Source organism: Nycticebus coucang, chromosome 6 (assembly GCF_027406575.1).
Source record: "Nycticebus coucang isolate mNycCou1 chromosome 6, mNycCou1.pri, whole genome shotgun sequence".
NCBI lineage: Eukaryota > Metazoa > Chordata > Mammalia > Primates > Lorisidae > Nycticebus > Nycticebus coucang.
In genome coordinates, this window is record NC_069785.1 from 4250209 (window position 1) to 4265839 (window position 15631).

Sequence of the window (15631 nt, forward strand, 5' to 3'; positions counted from 1 at the left end):
CATCTAACTCCAGTAAGATTAGCCCGCATCACAAAATCCCAAAACTACAGATGTTGGTGTGGATGTGGAGAGAAGGGAACACTTTTGCACTGCTGGTGGGAATGCAATGCTAAGCTTTTTTGGAAAGAAGTTTGGAGAATACTCAAGGAACTAAAAGTAAACCTGCCATTCGATCCTGCAATTCCTCTACTAGGTATATACCTAGAAGACCAAAAATCATTTTACAACAAAGATATTTGCACCAATTTACTGTAGCCCATTCATAATTGCCAGGTCCTGGAAGCAGCCTAAGTGCCATTGACCCATGAATGGATTGACAAATTGTGGTATATGTATACTATAGAATACTATGCAGCCATAGAAAGATGGAGATTTCATATCTTTTACATTTACCTGGATGGAGCTGGAACATATTCTTCTTAGTAAAGTATCTAAAGAATGGAAGAAAAAGTATCCAATGTACTCAATACTATTTTGAAACGAATATATAATCACCTACACTTTCATATAAATGATAAAACACTACTATAGTCCAGAAAGAAAGAGGGAAAAGAAGGGAGAGGGGAGGCAGGAGGAGGGTATTTGGTGGGACCTCACCTAATGTGCACAATGCAAGGGCACATGTCAAAACTATTAAGAGTAGAGTATAAATGTCTTAATACAACAAATAAGTAAGTGAGGGGAAGGTTATATTAACCAGTTTGATGTAAGCATTCCAAATTGTGTATAAACTCAGCACGTTATTCCCCATAAATGGATTAATTTACACTGTTATGATTAAAAAAAAAAAAAAAGAACATCTTCACAGTGTTAGTTATAACCCTAAGAGAGAAATGCTCATCTTCAAAGGTTTCTCTTTCTTCAGTTCAATTCAAAGCATTTATTCTATCACTGCTAGTGAGTGTTCACTATGTGCCCACCATCATTTGTGTAACAACTATCAGGGACTATCACATGCGAGATGGACAAGGTCCCTGGTCCCACAAAGACATCTGAATGAAGGATCAGTTCTAAAGGATGGAAGGAGCACAGTTCTCCCTCTCCATAAGGTGAGAGATTAATGTGTTAAGGTTTATCAGAGTTGTATCTTAATCACATCAGTCATGTGTGAATATGTCACTTCAGTTTAATGAGCTACCAAGGACTTGATTTGAATTGTCCCCATTGATCTGCTTTCTCTACAAGGTGCCTCTTCAGAAGAAGAGGATAGGCCAGAAGGCTCCTTTATCTCAAATAATCACCATTTGACCATAAAAGATAGGGGGGGTGAGAGTGGTAGGACTGAGCCCTGAAACAGACTCTGAGAAAATTCATCAGCAGGTTGTTGCCAAACTAAAATAGAAGGAAATGCCAAATCCAGCTCCATTATAATTTCACTCTCATTGAGACATCTCAACTCAAACCACTCATAGAGAAGGCTGGCTCCTGGCAAACAAATCCAACATCTATTTTCATGTGCCTGGGTTTAAAAATCATAACACATTGAAGCTCAGAATAAGTGTATGACACCTAACTGAAGTCAAATGGTGTGGATTCCAATCTGTGCAAGTCACCAAACCTCATAGGACCTTGGTTTCCTCTTCTATAAAATGGGACAAGAGTCCCTACCTTGTTTTATCTCCTAAGTAAGAATGAAATGAAATAGCATTATAAGGAAACAGAGCATGCTTATAAGCAATAGTCTTTATGTTGGGGCGTGGACTATGGAGAGCTGGTAGAGATGACCTTCAGAGGACAGTATCAGTCAGGGTTCAATCAGAAAAGCAGAAGCAAATGAAATTTGTTCCTGGGAATTGGCCCTGTGGGAGCTGGATGATCATTCTGTCAGGCTCTTATCTCCATGTGGGGTGCTGGAATTGGGTGTCCCTGGGATAGGCAATCAGGAAGAGAAGATAGTTGCAAAAGATATAATGGGCAGGATGGGAGCCATGGGCATAAGATGGGCTGATGTTGGTAACAGACTGAAGTCAAGGCTTTTGGCTACAGAACTACCCTGTTTCCTCGAAAATAAGACAGTGTCTTATATTAAGGTTTGCTCCCAAAGATGCGCTAGGTCTTATTTTCAAGGGATGTCTTATCTTTCCTGTAAGTAGGTCTTATTTTCAGAGGATGTCTTATTTTATGGGAAACAGGGTAAACATACACCTGACCCAGGAGCTGGAGGAATGAGAGCAGAATTCAGAAGGAAGGCTGCTTCACCCCAACCACAAGTCTACTCAGCATCAGCACTAATGCGTGAGCTGTAGGATGGCTGCCACTTCCCTCCTGGCCTCCAAGGTCCCAAGAATTGTCTTTGTGATTCCTCCTTCACCAGAAACACACAAGAAAGTGAATCCTGGGAAATGCAGCTCAGCCTAGCCCAGCTGACACACTACAAAGCCATCACGACACCCTTGACTGGGACTGAGAAATTGATGTCTCAGTTTTTAACACACTCTTACCCAGACAAATGTCGCTGAGTGCCAAAGCCCTGGTAAATGTCTACTGCAGTGGTTGAATGCAAGAGCTTTGGGGTCTTTCTGACCCAAGTTCAAATCCTAGGTTTACCACTTTCTTGTTTGGGACATCAGACAAGAAAATTATTTAACTCTCTGGGCCTCAGTTTCTTTATCTCCAAAATGAAAATTGTAACACCTCTCTTATTGGTCAAACCAAAGATTAGGGAAATGATGTAGGTAAATGCTAGTACAATGTCTATTATATGGCCAGTATGCAATTGGTGACAACTGTTTTCATTGTACTTGTCACTTACTGTGAACTCATAAGGGCTGGCCACATTGGAGTCAAATATCTGAAGCAATTCTCAGAGATCTCTTTTCAGAACTCAGCCTTCAGTATAGGCTTAAGAGGAGTGCAAAAGAAGTATTCAAAGAACATTCTTAAGGCAAATAGGAATGGAACCATTTATACACCCAATCATAGAAACTGACTCTTTCATATTTTCCCAGCTGCCAGAGATATTTGCTGAAAGAACATTGGTGTTTTGAAGCACTATGCTTCCAAGTTGACTTGCACTGTAGGTTCATCAGAAAAAGCTTTTAGCAGGGAAGCCAAATCATGTTGGACAATACACACCAAGAAACAGAGTTATGAGTAGGGACTCCGGGGAGAGACTGCCTCGTTTCAAATCCTGATCATACTTAGACAAGTTATGTAAAGTCGCTATCCCATTTTCTGCATCTATAAAATGGAAATACGAGCATACATGTCATACAGTTGCTGTCAGGAGTTAAAATCTGTAGCATGCTTGCAATAGTAAGCACAGTAATCTTCACGTAAGCACTTCTGTCATCATTCTTGGCATACCCACAGATCTCTCATTTTCTTTTAGCCAGAAATCATCTCCTGCAAACTCAGGTCCTTCCACACCCAGAAGCAAGCAAAGAAAAGTTGATCTCCATCCAAGGACTGGTGTTCAACTCTCTAACACCTGCACTTGCACTTATGGGGACCTACCCCGCTCCTTTTGCCCAGGCAGCCTCCTCTGGGCTCAACTCCCCACCTACCCAGACCTGGGGTATCCATCAGTTTTATATTTAGCTGGATTTCAGAACCTCTGTCCTGGCCAGCTGTGACCAATCACACTCCAGAGTCATAGTTCATTAGGAAGGGCTTCCATGACACCCTTGTGCCTAAAAGAATTGATGAGATAGTTTTTCATTGTGTATTTAACAAAATAACAGTCAAAATAACGGAATTTTTCATGGTCTCATTGTCCTAAAGAAGATGCAAATCTTGAGCTCTTTGCTTGCCCATTGGAAAGTACCAGATGATTGCAAATTGAGCCTTGCTGCTCTATAAAGAAAGGCTAGGGCTTTTCTAAGATGTTTGCTTTTCCACACTTGTACCCGCACGTCACCATAATCATATAGCTTAATGGAGAAGAAGCTTAAAGAGGAAAGATCTCTGTTTTTAAAAGAGATTCCTATGAATGATTTAGCAAATCTGAGCATATAACCCATCCAAAGCACTAGTGCACTTTGCTTCAAGCAGCCAATTTTGCAGGCAAACCTGTGGTTTTCTTGTTCCTTCTGTAAACTGTGGCTGCTGTTTCCTCACAGCCCAGCCCTCGGTGATACACGAAGCAGAGATGTATTTCTCATTTGTGCATGAAAGTAAAAGCAGTTTCCTTGAATTATGAGCCCCAAAGTTCCAAGACGCTTACGGTCTGGGTGGCCACACAGGTATAAGTGCATAAAAATCTGTTCTTAGCATGGCTCAGGAGTGAATGTATTCACTTCAAACACAGTAATAGCACTCCACCAGGGAGAGGCATATTTGTGGTCGTAAAGTACTATAGCAACAGTACAAGGAGACGCACACCAGGAGAAATTAGAACATCAAAGAGAAAAGTAAGCCCCGCTCCGCACAGGAAAGATGCACCAGATGTCCGGCCCCTCCACCCTCCACTGAAACATCTTTGTTCCTGGGAGTCCAGCAGTCACTCCAAATGGGAGCTTGTGCCCACAAACCCAGCTGTAAGAACAACAGTAGCAGAAGTTAAGATCTCTACTTTCAAGGTGCAGAAAAAGGAAATATATTAAAAAAAAAAATTGAGAAATGGCATTCTGTTTTTTGGTTAATTAACCAAAATAAACGTTCCTTTAGAAAAAAAATTGGAGAAGGAAGACGCCTGTTGGCCAAGCGTGTTTGCCTGGAAAGCAGCAGGCAGCCCAGCCTGCGGCAGGCCCTGGCCACTCCCGGAGACTGAGGGCCTGTCACCACATGAGTCTTCTGCTCTATTGGACGAGGGAGGACAGAGGGAATTTGGCCACCTGGAATAAATATGTTCCTCAAACTGAGGGGATCCATTTTCTATTGTGAGTGGTGCTGGGGTCCCAGAAACTTGTTCTTTTAAAATCCAAAAGATCTCTTTTTTTTTTTTTTTTTGAGATAGAGTCTTACTATGTCACCCTCAGTAGAGTGCTATGACATTACAGCTCACAGCAACCCCAAACTCTTGGGCATAAGTGATTCTCTTGCCTCAGCCTCCCAAGTAGCTGGGACTACAGGCGCCCGCCACAACGCCGGGCTATTTTTTGGCTGTAGATGCCAATGTTGTCCGGCAGGCCCAGGCTGGATCTGAACTCACCAGCTCCAGTGTTATGTGGCTGGTGCCCTAGCCACTAAGCTACAGGTGCTGAGCCTAAAATCCAAGAGATCTCTTTCAAGGTTATAACTATTCACCTGGAAGTCAATTCAAACAGGAAGTATCCAGCTTCCTCTGCTTCTTTTTCCTCCATTGCAGCCAAGGAATAGAATTCCTCTTGATTATAAATGACATATTTGCTTACTAAAATAAAATACCCAAACTAAATAACATCAAAATACGCCATTATGAAGACATGAACTTGATTCTGCTTGGTTATCTGTACACATGAACTAAAATTGTCTATGCGTGTATTTCTGACTATCAAGTGGCCATGTGCACCCCTGAGGAGTTGCCAGGAGCCCCCTGAAGGTGGAGGTGTGTCTTCAGAGTGCTGGAAACAGCGTCTGTTTACACAAGGCCACGTGGGTAAAGGATAGGAAAGAAATATAACATGTGATCTGTGCTCTCAATCGGATTTCAATTCAGGGAATCGTTTCAAAAGTTTAGATTTTCATTTACTGAATTTTCTTAAAAGGAGTTCACCTGTACTACATCCAAGAAGTCCTTGTCTCACTTGGTGTCAGGGAAGTGGCCTGCAAGGAGGCTCTGTGGTCAGATAATTCCCCTTTCCTCAGAGCTAGGGCAGTTTTGAACTTCCTGGAAATCTTGAACCATCGGACCCACAGAAGTGATCGCCAAGGATCATGTCACCTGTCGGGAAGCTGGGCAGCCACTCCCCTCCTTCCATGGCTGCTCCACACCACATTGCCTTGTGCACACATCACACACACACAGGCCTGGGACATGCACACACATGTACACATGCTTCCTGCTTTCATTTCTTCCCAGCGTCACCCTATTCCCCACAAAGGAGTCAGAATCATGTTTGCAAAATAAAATGGCCTTGCGCCAGGATGCAGGTAAGATGCCTCACACGGCCCCACATGCCCACTGCTCACCACCTTCCTCCCTCACATGCAGCCACCACCACTCACTGCTGCAAACACCCCAAGACCATTCCCCCAGCACCCCACTCTGCCTCTCCTGCCTCCTAACACTGCGCCCTTCCCTGACAATGTACTTTATGAGGAAAGGACTCTGATGGGCTCAGCCTGAGTCGGCAGACCCAGCATGGTGCCCTGTGTGCAGGTGTTTGGCAAATACTTCTATTTGCTGAGTACCCAAATGTAAGTGCTCAAAGCACACCTGTTGAAGGTCCATTATGTGCCAGCCAGGTACAGCAGCAGAAGTGTGGACTTCTCCATAGGTTAGCTCACAACACGGCAGTTGGCTTTTCTAAGAGCAAGCAATTAAGAAAGAGGTAGAAGGTGAGAAGGACAGAAGCCGCCTTTGTGAACCTGATGTCGAAAGTACTATCCCATCACTTCTGCCATATCCATTCATTAAAAGCAGCCACCAGATCACTGGGTAAGTGGACTGCAGTCAGAAAACACAAATAAATAAAAGATCAATAAATCGAAGCCACTCCCTAGGGCTAGGCCACACTCGGAGGAAATGATGTCACAGCAGAACACCAGGAGGTCGGGTGGCGGGACCTGCCAGGGTGCCTGTCACCCTCCACGTCAGCATCTTCACACTCTCCTGATGCTGTGTATTTCACATAGACCAGTATTCTAAGGTAGAAACAAAAGAGTTTGTTATTTGAATAATTCCCTATTGCTGCATGTTTGTAATATTTATAATTTCCCACTAATTTTGCAATAAATATCCTTGAACACGTACACTTTTACCCTGAACCATAGTTATTTCTGGGAATTAATATCTCAAACTGAATTTGCTGGGCCAAAGGATACACTATTCAATTATTTGTGTATGTTGCCAAATTGCCTTCCAAAAAGGCTGCATCAATTTACCTCTCAACAATTTCTGACCGGTACTTTAAATTCTAAACACTCAATGTTTTGCTATTCCACTTCTCCACCTGGAACGGTTTGCGTCTCCTTACACCCTCTTCCCAGGGCTGCCTTCCCTGGCTCCCCACCGGGTCTGGGCTGCCCTGGAGATGGAGCTTCCACGCCTATGGAAGCTTTACTTTATTCCTCCTTCTTGCAAAGATTTCTGCTTTGTTGGAGAGATGCTGGTGAGCGTTGTATTAGTTAGGAAAGACTAAGTGATGCTGCTGTAACAACAGAACTAACAATCTGAATGGCTCACACGTGGAAATTTATTTCTTGTTCACACAAAGTCCACTTTGGACCCTGAAGGGCTCTGCAGAACAGTTTTCTTCCTGCAGTGATCGGGGGAGCCCACCTGATTCTGTTGGGTGGTTTCACCATATCAACACATGTTCTTTTTGGCTGGAGTAGGGAAGAGAGAGCTGAAGGATTATGTGAGAGATTTAACTACCTCAGCCAGGAAGGGACATACATCATCACACTCTAAGTATGTTGGCCAGGGCTAGTCATGAAGCCACACCCAAGGACTTTGGTGAATGTTCAATTTTTAGTTACATTTTTAACTTGACTAAATATTGAATAACTAATGTTATTAAAATTTAACATTAATACAGCTTAAAAATTGACACTCCTAGACATATAGATAATATAATATGGTGGTATGTATATATTATGGATAACTTATTTAATATTTATTAAATGATACCTATGTCACAAAAGACAGTAGATGAAAATGTACTTTTATGAATAACAGAGGCTTTTCTCCATGGGCCCAGATATTGTCAGCAAATCTGTAACCTTGCCCTGACTTTAGTCTTTTTGTTAAAGTCATATAAAAACATAAAAGTCAGACTGTACATCTCTGACCTTGCCTCACTTCCTGCAGACAGACGTGTGCCCCTTTGTTCCCGTGTTGGGACAGCCATGGCCAGAAGATGTTTCTGTTCAGTGGACACGACGTGGCACTGGGCCTTCCTGCCCCTCCTGTTTCTAACCATGTTGCCCAGGCACGTCAGGGTCAAGCTTAAAGACCTGCTAGAATTGGAGTCGAGATTTACGAGAACGAGATGTAACCAGGCTTCTCCCAGAGGTTTGGGAAGAACAGCTGGGGTCCGGCCCTTCACATCATGACAAGAACTATTAAAAACTAAAGCAGTGGGGTTTTTTTGTTTGTTTGTTTTTGTTTTTTAAGATGAGTGTAGAAAAGCAAAAAGTAACCCAAAGACATACAAAAGACATCTTCGCCAGGGGCACCTTTAAAGCAAGAGATTCTAAACTCTCTCTACCTCGCTCACATTTCAAACGAGAAGCAAAAAGTATTAGGTCTGAACCATGGAATTTTCTCCCCTGACCCTTTCCTGAGTGGAGCTGAATCATCCCCACTCAGCGCAGTGAGGGGCTGTTCTGTCTTCTGGGCCGCACCCTGTGCTGATGTAATGCACGGCTGCGTTTCCCTGGTGAGTGCGCTAGGATGGCTGCTCCCGCTGCCCAGAACTTTTAGAAGGGCAGGGACAGAGGGGAGGCCTGAGGGCACAGGCAGCTGTGTGGAAGTGAGCAAGGGTTCACGCTGAGTGTTGGCAAATCCACCTTGCCCAGCCTCCTGCCCCATCACGACTGTCCCATGTCCAGCCCCTCTCCCGCTACTCCCTGTAAGACCATCAACCCTGAGAGCTCACCACTCTTCACCAGAGAGCTCTGGTTTCTTTAACTGGTGGCTGCAGCCACACTTCCCTTCCTGTGCAGCATTAGACACCACCCTGAGTGTGTCTGAGAGTCCTCTGCACCTACATTCACATCCCAAGGAGAGGAAGCCGCTCCAGGCCCCCAAACAGACCAGCCAAGGTCTCCCTCTGGCCTGTGCTAAGGGGCAGCCCTGTCACCTTCTTGAAAGGACTGTTTTTGTTTTTGTTTTTTTAACTACTTAACTTTCTTTTAATGTTGAGCTTGCAAACATGTCAGAAACACGAGGGAAAATGGCAAGTTTTAAATAAAATAAGCCTGCCCTTTATTCAATTCATCCTTCCCACCTTACCCTCCCCAGGGCACAGAATTCCTAGAGTCGCACCCGTAGCCGTTACCTACTGAGTAAACCCTGAGTGGTTGCACTTAGGAGGGCTGGGGGCTCTCCATGGGCCCAGTATAAAAGAAAAAATACAGACAAAAAGAAAAAGAAAACAAAATTAGAACAGAAAGTTGACATCATTCCCATCAGTGTGCTTCTGGCACTTTCCTGCTGTGTCATCTGCAGACCCTGCCCACACTGGGCCCTCTGCCTGGCACCACTCCTTCCCCTTCTCAGCGTGGCACACCCCCCTCCTTTCCCTTCTCAGCGTGGCACACTCCTCTCCTTTCCCTTCTAAGCGTGGCACACCCCCTCCTTTCCCTTCTCAGCATGGCACACTCCCCTCCTTTCCCTTCTCAGCGTGGCACACACCCCCCCATTCCCTTCTCAGCGTGGCAAACTCCCCCCCTTTCCCTTCTCAGCGTGGCAAACTCCCCCCCTTTCCCTTCTCAGCGTGGCACACACACCCCCTTTCCCTTCTCAGCGTGGCACACGCCCCTCCTTTCCCTTCTCAGCGTGGCACACTCCCCTCCTTTCCCTTCTTAGCGTGGCACACTCCCCCCCTTTCCCTTCTCAGCGTGGCAAACTCCCCCCCTTTCCCTTCTCAGCGTGGCACACACACCCCCTTTCCCTTCTCAGCCTGGCACACTCCCCTCCTTTCCCTTCTCAGCGTGGCACACCCCCCTCCTTTCCCTTCTCAGCGTGGCACACTCCCCTCCTTTCCCTTCTCAGCGTGGCACACTCCCCTCCTTCCCCTTCTCAGCGTGGCACACTCCCCTCCTCTCCCTTCTCAGCGTGGCACACTCCACTCCTCTCCCTTCTCAGCGTGGCACACTCCACTCCTTTCCCTTCTCAGCGTGGCGCACACCCCTCCTTTCCCTTCTCAGCGTGGCACACTCCCCTCCTTTCCCGTCTCAGCGTGGCACACTCCCCTCCTTTCCCTTCTCAGCGTGGCACTCGCTCTCCTTTCCCTTCTCAGCATGGCACACTCCCCTCCTTTCCCTTCTCAGCGTGGCACACTCCCCTCCTTTCCCTTCTCAGCGTGGCACACCCCCCTCCTTTCCCTTCTCAGCGTAGCACACTCCACTCCTCTCCCTTCTCAGCGTGGCACACTCCCCTCCTTTCCCTTCTCAGCGTGGCACACCCCCCTCCTTTCCCTTCTCAGCCTGGCACACTCCCCTCCTTTCCCTTCTCAGCGTGGCACACTCCCCTCCTTTCCCTTCTCAGCGTGGCACACTCCCCTCCTCTTCCTTCTCAGCATGGCACACTCCCCTCCTTCCCCTTCTCAGTGTGGCGCAACCCCCTCCTTCCCCTTCTCAGCGTGGCGCACCCCCCTCCTTTCCCTTCTCAGCGTGGCACACACCCCTCCTTTCCCTTCTCAGCGTGGCACACTCCCCTCCTTTCCCTTCTCAGCGTGGCACACTCCCCTCCTTTCCCTTCTCAGTGTGGCACACGCCCCTCCTTTCCCTTCTCAGCGTGGCACACCCCCCTCCTTTCCCTTCTCAGTGTGGCACACTCACCTCCTTTCCCTTCTCAGCATGGCACACTCCCCTCCTTTCCCTTCTCAGCGTGGCACACTCCCCTCCTTTCCCTTCTCAGCGTGGCACACTCCCCTCCTTTCCCTTCTCAGTGTGGCACACCCCCCTCCTTTCCCTTCTCAGTGTGGCACACCCCCCTCCTTTCCCTTCTCAGCGTCGCACACTCTCGCTAATCCTCTGCAAACCTTCAGGCAATCTCCTCCAGGAAGGCGTCCTGCCTCCCCCTCCCATCCTGGTGTGGGTCAGATGGCCCCTCTCCATGCCCATTAGCACTCTTCCCCTCTCTGATGGATTTTCCATAACCAGTAGTCCCCCTCCCCTACCCCTGTCGAAGTGTATATTTTCTAGAATGCCTCCCCTATACAGCCCTCTACTTGCCCTGAACTGGAAATTTGGGAGTGGAAGTACAGTGAGGGCTGACACGGCGGGCTTCCCCGCATGAGCACTCACACTGTGGGCTTCCCCTCTGCAAACTTTGCAGACAGCTGGCTCCTCCGCCTACCATCCAGGCTTAGGGACCATCACAGTCAATCTCTTGACCTTCTTAGCAGCTTTCCTGGGATTTGCTCTCCCAACACATGCAGTCTCCTCATTTTCTATGAAATGTTTAATATTTGAAATACTTGGAGTGACTTCTGTTTCCCGACTGAGACTTCTGTGCCATTGATGCCGTAGTTAAGTACCTGTGACCTACTGAAACCCCAATTTGATTAAGAAGAAAGATTTGAATTGATTTAAATTAAGTAACTTCAAAAATAAATTTGCATTGACAAAACAAAATAAGACAGTCTGGGCCAAAAATGTAGTACGTAGGTATTAGACTAAACGTGTGCTAAGGAGAGTGCGCTGAGAACAGAGATTCTAAAGGGCCAGAAGACGCCACGAGAGGAGGTGTCCCAGTCCCCTTACCTAGAGAACTGACAGAGAAGAGGAAGGAAGGAAGGATTGAAGGAAAAAAGGAAGGGAAGGGAGGGGGAGGGAAGGAAGGATGGAAGGAAGGAAAGTGTGCGAGGGAGGGAGGGGTGCATATGATATCATATACAAATATGAATGATTCTGAAGGGGATTCGAGGCAGGCTTGTTTCTATGTTTCATTTTTCTGGCAAGATTTTTCCTTTGATGATCTTATGGTCAAACTATTATGATTCATCCTATCAAACATTTTTAAGAATTTGAAACCTTTCTATCCGATTTACTGAGTGCCCTAGTTTTTTAAAGTCATTACCAAATGAAGCTTGAAATCGTGAAACTCCCCACTCAGCAAATGCAGCGCAGTTTACGGTACATTCTTCAAAACAGAAGCTTGTGGGCGGCGCCTGTGGCTCAGTTGGTAAGGTGCCGGCCCCATATACCAAGGGTGGCAGGTTCAAACCCAGCCCCAGCCAAACTGCAACCAAAAAATAGCCGGGCATTGTGGTGGGCACCTGTAGTCCCAGCTACTTGGGAGGCTGAGGCAAGAGAATCCCTTAAGCCCAGGAGTTGGAGGTTGCTGTGAGCTGTGTGAGGTCACGGCACTTTACTGAGGGCCATAAAGTGAGACTCTGTCTCTACAAAAAAAAAAAAAAAAAAACAGAAGCTTGTGTGGTGTTAGCAAGTCACAGCACAGACACTTGGGCTGCGATTTCAGCATTGCCTGTGCAGGTTTCTCCAACCACATCTGTGGGGTGAAACAAGGGAAATGTGACTCCAAGGGAACAGTAGGAAGGGTAAAGAGTGAACTACGCAGGGCTCCCTCATGCCAGGGTGTCATAATATATTTTATGGTAAAAATGGTTCAAAGCTCTTAGAAAGGATATTCCGGGCGGCGCCTGTGGCTCAGTGAGTAGGGCGCCGGCCCCATATGCCGAGGGTGGCAGGTTCAAACCCAGCCCCGGCCAAACTGCAACAAAAAAATAGCCGGGCGTTGTGGCGGGCGCCTGTAGTCCCAGCTGCTCGGGAGGCTGAGGCAAGAGAATCGCGTAAGCCCAAGAGTTAGAGGTTGCTGTGAGCTGTGTGACGCCACGGCTCTCTACCGGAGGGCGGTACAGTGAGACTCTGTCTCTACAAAAAAAAAAAAAAAAAAAAGAAAGGATATTCCACCCCTGTGTCCAGGCAGCCGGCCCCTCTGAGCTTTCTGACCTCTCTGACCTCAGGAAGGCACGTTCCCCTCCAGTTCTCCTGCCCAACTTGAGGGCATGGAGAGCAGGGGAGGCCAGCGCACAGGCCCACTAGGTGTGAGCCCAAGCTTCCCGATCTCCGCATCTTTGCTTTGACTTTAAAGTAACAGAATTACTGCGAGTCATCGGGAAGCACCGTTTCTAAGCAAACTTGTCTTAGTGGAGGAGGAAACCGCTCTGCACACTCTCCTGAAACAATTACTTGCAGCACATCCAGATTTTTTGCCCATTCTCTCATCACAAAGGTTTTGCCCATTTCCATGCGAACTGTAAACAGACTGACAGGTGGAATTCTTTCATGTAAACGGTGTCGGACACACTGCTCCTCTGTGGCTGTGTCAGTTGTATACAGTATCAGAAAGCCACAGATACTCCTAAAAGGAAGGAAAGTCCCGATTTCTGCCAAACATTTGCACAACATCCATCCGTAGTTTGTACGGGGGGGCTCAAAACACTGCCTGTGAAACACAGTGTCTCAACTCTATTGGCCAGCAGAGCATCAGCCAGGCTCCCTGGGGTATTCTCAGAGCACCCCGCTTCTGAAGGGGCCACCTTAGTGGCAACACCAGCCTAGACGCAGGGTGGGGAAGGAGTGGACCTGGGAGAGACCCAGCAGAGCAGACACAGGGAGCAGGCCGCTCCTCTCCCAGGGCCAGCTTGCTCCTCCCAGCACAGGATTCATTTCTTCTCCTTCCCTGCAACCCAGACTCAAAAGTCAGGGTGGGGGGTGGTTATTGTAGACATACATATTCATTTTAGAGTTCTCTCCCTCATCCCCTACAGCCACTAAGTACTTTAGTCCGTAATTCCTCATAAAAGTGATCCTCTTCCTTGGCTATTTGGAATCTCTCTTTCATTTTTTTAACGTTGCCTCCTGCCCCAAAGTTCAGCTTTCTGAGGAAATGTCTGATGTGTAAACCATGCCCAGCAATCTCCAAATAAGTGGAGTTGAGACAGTCCACCTCCGGCTATCTACTTAATGTACAAAAGATGTTTTTCCACAGATTTATTGAACTATAATACACATGTAGTATAATTCATACATTAGAGATATATCATTCAGTGGTTTTTAGCATATAAATTCACCACAATCAATTTAAGACATTTTATTACTCCAGAATGAGACCTCACGTCCTCTGTGGTCACTCCTCCTGTACCCCACCAGCCCGGCGCAGGCAGCCATTCATTCACCTGAGGTTTCTGTAGCTTTCTCTGCCCTGGACATTCATATTAATGCAATCACACTGTTTGTGGTCTTCTGTGAGGCCCTTCCTTCACTTGGCATGATGTTGTCAAGTCGCATGTCATTGTGTGTGTCAGAATTTTCTTTCTTTTTATTGATAGATAATATTTTATTTTGTGGATATATCACAGTTGATTTATCTGCTTATCTGTTAATAGACTTGAGTTATTCCTACATTTACCTATCATGAATAATGCTGCTATGAACAATTGTGCACGCATTTTTATGCAGACATGTTTTTATTTCTCTTGGGTGTATTAGGAAGAGTGCAATTGCTGGGTAACATAGTCACTCTCTTGTTAATCTTCTGGGGACCTGCCAAAATGCCTTCTAATGTGGCTGCACCATGTCACACTCCCAGCAATAATAGACGAGGGTTCCAGTTTCTCAACATTCTCCCCAGCACTTGTTATTATCTGGGGGTTTCTTAATAGCCATCCTAGGGGATGTATTATCTCACTGAGGTCTGGATTTGTATTTCCCTAATGGCTAATGATTTCGAACATCTCTTTAATGGGTTTGTTAGTCATTCGTACATCATTTTTGGAAAAATACATCAAACTTTAGCCCATTTTTCAATTGAGCTATCTTATTATTATTATTATTTATTATGTTCTTTCACTTAACATGTTTTCAAGGTTCACTTATGTCATAGCATATATCAGAATTTCCTTCCTTTTGTAATACACATTTTTATGTAAGTTCTTCTATTAGAGCTAATTGAGTTATAAGGGTTGTATTTTCTTTCTTTATGGTAACATTTGTAGAAGAAAAGCTTTAATTTTGATGAAGTCAATTTTATATGCTTTTTCTTTTGCTATTCGGTGCTTTACCAAACCCAAGGTCCTGAGATTTACTCCCATATTTTCATCCAAGAGTTTTGCGGATTCTATAGATTCAATACTTACATTTAGATCCATTACCCATTTTGAGTTAATTTTTGTGACTAGGAGAATCTAACTTCATTCTTTCACATGTATATGCTACATTGCCCCAAAACTGTGTTTAAAAGATTATCATTTCCCCCATTGAATGATGTTGGCATCTTTATCAAAATTCATAAATGTAGGAGTGCAGTTCTGGAGTCTCAGTCCTATTCCAGTGATCTGGATGTGTGTCCTTACGCCAGCACCACACTGCTTGATCTATTATTCTAGCTTTGTAGTAAGTAAATCGGTAAGTATGAGTCCTCCAACTTTGTCTTAGTATTTCCATGTGAATTTAAGGTTCAGTTGTCAGTTTCTGCAAAAAAGCTACATGGAATTTTGATAGGGATTGAGTTTATCTGTACAACATTCTGGGGAATATTGCCAATGTTGAGGTTCAGAACATGTTACCCAAAAGTACATGCCTTGGCACATCAAGTACTTTGAACTGAAGGACGTTGGAAGCATCTCAGAGGTGACATCTTTCTGACCTTCTCCCATCCTCCTATCTCCTCCCCTCTTTCTTCCCTGAAAAAAGTCACAGAAACCAGAACTTGTCTTCCCCAAGGCAGGTCATAGAAACTAGAACTTCTCTCCTTTAAAGTTCATAAAACCAAGGAGGGTCCCTCTCTCCCTTCTCCCCACTCCCTCTCTGAGGGAGAAGAAAAAGCAAAAAGCATGGAAATTTTATTCAAGGG